A 3,998-nucleotide genomic window follows, 5' to 3' on the forward strand; every position below is an offset into this window, starting at 1 on the left:
TTATGTCTGTGCGATGGGAGTCTTATTTTCTAAGCAAGCTGGATTTAGGTATAATAACAGGGCTGAGGAATAATCATACGCTTCACACGTTGTGGTGCCTCACAGCTGCATTTCATAAGCAATTCAAGTTAACGTGGTTAGCTATAATTAACTTTGCAGTTAAGGAAACTGAGGCAGGGCATGAAGTGTGTCGACCCAGGTCAGTGGGAGTAAAGGCCTTGCAAGTCATGTTCCAGAAGTGAAATCAAGGACACGACTGCAGCGGGCTTCCAGCCATGAGCCGAGGGGCAGAAGCGAGACCCCAGCTGCCTGGTGCCCAGCAGATTTCAGTGGTCGCTGCTAGACACAATCCCTCTGCAGGGGAAAGCTGTACTATGAGCGAAGACGCAGAGAAGAATTTGACTTCTGGTTTTTCGCTTTGCCATCATCCAGCTCGTCTTCTCCTGACTTCTGCAGCGCTGCAGTGCTCGAGGGGAAAGTTCATGTTATAGCTTCCCTCCGGTCTTGAACTGCACTCACCACTGTGGTCTCCTCCACGTGCACCATCTCCTCATGCCAACATCACATCACCTTGCTGGTCCAGTGTCAGGTATTTTATGGGATATGCCTCGCTCCTGAAGCATTAGACATTCCTCCTGACTATGAGGACACTAGAGCTTGCACAGCCCAGATGTAGGGGTAAACCAGTCTGTTTTTCTTGCTGTCGGCTGCAGTTCAATGGGAGTTAGGTGTGTTTCTGCCTTTAAAGAGCTGCGCCTATGTTCTTCATTTATAGAAACTGGATCGGCGCATGATCCTACCACACACAGGGCGGTGGGAGAGTAAATTCAGGAATGTAACCAAAGCAGTCAAGAGAGTAGGGTGATAAAACAGGAAGAAACTTGGCCCACTTTTTTCACTATTAGGACCACACAATTATTACCCGCTTTGACTACAGAGGAAATGTCCTCAATCCCTTTTCATCAACTCCGATTTTTAATCTTGGCTCTGGCCATTTAAAAAGGCCTGTCGGAAGATTTGTGCGGCGATGGTTTTGGTCACAGGAGAAACCCAAGACGGTCCCCTTTGTTTCCATTCTGGATCTCACCTGAAAGGCGATGCCGAAGGGCTCACAAGCGGGTGGGCGCAGCATCAACCTGATGCTAGGGGATTATGTGTGAATCGAGCTACAAAAGATTCGTAGTGTCCAGCAGCGAAGGGTTAACAGTTGGGAAAACGACAGCTGACTCTGGAGTCCTGCTGATTTGTGATTGTGAGGCGGAAAAGCAGCATTAAAAGGCATGTTGTAGAGTTCGGGTGCAACCAAGGCAGGGAAGGAGTGCTGTGCTGTGCCCCGGTTCCCAATGCACAAGTGTCTCACTGCAGCCACCCGCTCCTTAATGCTGTGATAGCTCTCTGTTGTGTAATGGCAGTGGAGGTGTCACCACAATAACCCGGGAAAGACCGAAGACTGGCAGCAAGCACGCAGTCGAAACTAGCTGAGGTTCAGGGTTTGGTGCGGGCTTGGCCGTGTGGTTGACTGCCTGGCCGGGCTGGGTGTTTTCCCACCGACCCAAACAAAGCAGTGGGCCTGCCTGCGGCTGCCAGGGGCGCAGGGCACGAAGGTGCAGGGCCTGGCCAGTCCCCTGGACGCTGCAGGGTGGTGCCCTATGAGTGCTGTTGGCGGTTTTGCTGCGTCAGACATGCCAGCCTGTTGATCCCTGGGTTTTGGGTGCAGGGCATCTTTATTTTCCCCAGGTCGCTGCAGTCACTGATACAGGAGTCCCCCAGGGCAGGCTCCTTTGCAACGGCACCAGGGCAGGCGTGCTGGTCTCCCAGCCGGGAGGGTTCACAGCCTGGTGGGGCCCATCAGCAGTAGCTTTTCTTTATTTTATTTTTTTTAAGCTTTCTCCATCTCCCCTGGGCAACAGCAGCAGGCCTCTTGCAGCTCAGCTCCTCACCTGGGTGAAGATGTAGGTTTGAGAGCTCAACGTCCCCTCCACCTCCTGGGACGCAGTTGGCTGCCTGTCCCTTTGACCAAGAACAAGTTGCTTTATTTGCAGCTGAGTCCCTGTCTGCGTAAGGCGGGGAGAGCGATTCCCTCCCTCCCAGAGGTGTTTTGGAAGGATAAATGAATGCACAAGGTGGAGGGAACAGGCTGGGAGGGGAGGGGGCTGCATGCCAGTGCCCAAACTGGACCTGCATCAGGGCTGGCCTTCATCGCTAGCCAGGTCTTAAAGATCTCCAAGGTTGGAGAGCCCACAGCCTTTCTGGGTAACCTGTGCCAGTGCTTTACTACTCTCCTAATAAGAAAGCTCTTCTTAATATCTGACCTAAAGTTCCTTTTCTGCAGCTTGAGACTGTTTTTCTGTTATCTGCCACCACTGAGAACAGCCTTTACTGCAACTTGAGCCTGTCGCTCCTTGTTCTGTCACCCCTGGGAATGGTCCAGCTCCAACCTCTCTTGAACCCCCGCTTCAGGGAGTTGAAGGCTGCTGTGAAATCTCCTCGGTCTCGTCTTCTCCAGACTAAATGAGCCCACTTCCCTCAGCCTGTCCTCATAAGCCGTGTGCCCCAGCCCCCTCCATCCCTATTTTTCTACTATTCGACCATCCCCAGGTTTCGCCAGCTTGACGTCTTTGACCGGCAAAGAAACATCTGCAGCAAGAGAGCTGGCACTGCAGTCCCCCACTGTTGGATGGCAATGCGCCCTTGCCTTGTTCGGACGTGGGCGATGGGCATCGTCCCAGTTCTGCTCGGGCGGCCCTGGGCAGACTGTACAGCAGAGCTTTCTGTGCCCGTTCTCCCTTCATCCGAGTCAATTAAGAAGCAAAGAGCCGGAGATTTACCACCTCCCGTGTCCAGCGTAGCCTCCACATTCATTTTGAGGCCATCTCTTGGTTTCTGTTGCCGAGTTAGACCCGCAGTCACACCTGAGCAGCAGACGTTTACAGCTCGTGAATTGAGCCGCTGCGGCTAGCTTGCTCTGGGCCCCGTGTCTTTGCCGCACCTTGTCACCCATATCACTTCTCTTCATTAATGCCTGCTTGGCGTGAGCTTGAGGGGTTGCGCTGCGTCATGTAAGCGAGCAAAGCTGCGACCATTGGAGCCAAGCGGGCTGCTGAGCTGGCCCTCCCCGAAGGCGTGCGATGCACACGGGAGTGAGACGGCCATTACGTGGGTACGTGGAGCAGAGGCTGCCAGTGCCTATCTCCTCCGTGAGTGATCAGAGGAAGACATTGATCCTCTTCGTGATCGTTGCCTGAGCAACGTGTGCCAAGTCCTACGGTGAGGCGGCCTGTACTGCGGAGGGACCCCTCCCCCCCCCCATCCTTTTTTTCAGCTTATTTTATTTTATTTTATTTTATTTTTGGTACCTGAAAAAGCTTAATAAACACGAAATGCACTGTCCATGCACTCCCCCTAATCTGTAGGGGGCCTTATAATGTGGCCTCAAGTAGACTTCAAAAACCTTCATAATAAGAGCCAGTATGACGACTACCTGGGCGGGGGGTGTTAAATCTGGTTTGTGTGTATTTTAGGAACAGCCCTAATAAAAGGAAAGGGAAAGAAAGAACAGGTGATAAGACAGAGGACAAATACCTTATTTCTTCTTTTTTTTGAAACAGGAAAATAATAAAAACACTTTACAACGAGGCACAAGGAGGTGATGGAAGGAGGGCGGGCAGTCGGGTGCATGCGCCCTGGTTTGGAAGAGCTGGGAGATGCTCCCTCGGGTGGGTAGCAGCCAGGTAGGAATACAGAAACAAAAGGTCTGTAGGGTGTTGCTTAGTGCTTCACCATCAAAGACGCTGGTTAGTTCCTCTCATTCATCCCTGCCTGTCTTCATTGAACCCAGTGATCCCCGACGCGGAGAGGGGCAAACTTTGAATAAATGGATTCAGGTACTTCCTGAAAAACATTGGTTTGGGCGTCCTGTTGCATCCTGCTGTGTCTTCATGCGGCCGTTAGCTCTGCACCTGCCCAGAGCGGCAGCCCGCTCCCTTTCACACCGAGCA

Source organism: Crocodylus porosus, unplaced genomic scaffold (assembly GCF_001723895.1).
Source record: "Crocodylus porosus isolate Cpor-Errol unplaced genomic scaffold, CroPor_comp1, whole genome shotgun sequence".
Lineage (NCBI taxonomy): Eukaryota > Metazoa > Chordata > Crocodylia > Crocodylidae > Crocodylus > Crocodylus porosus.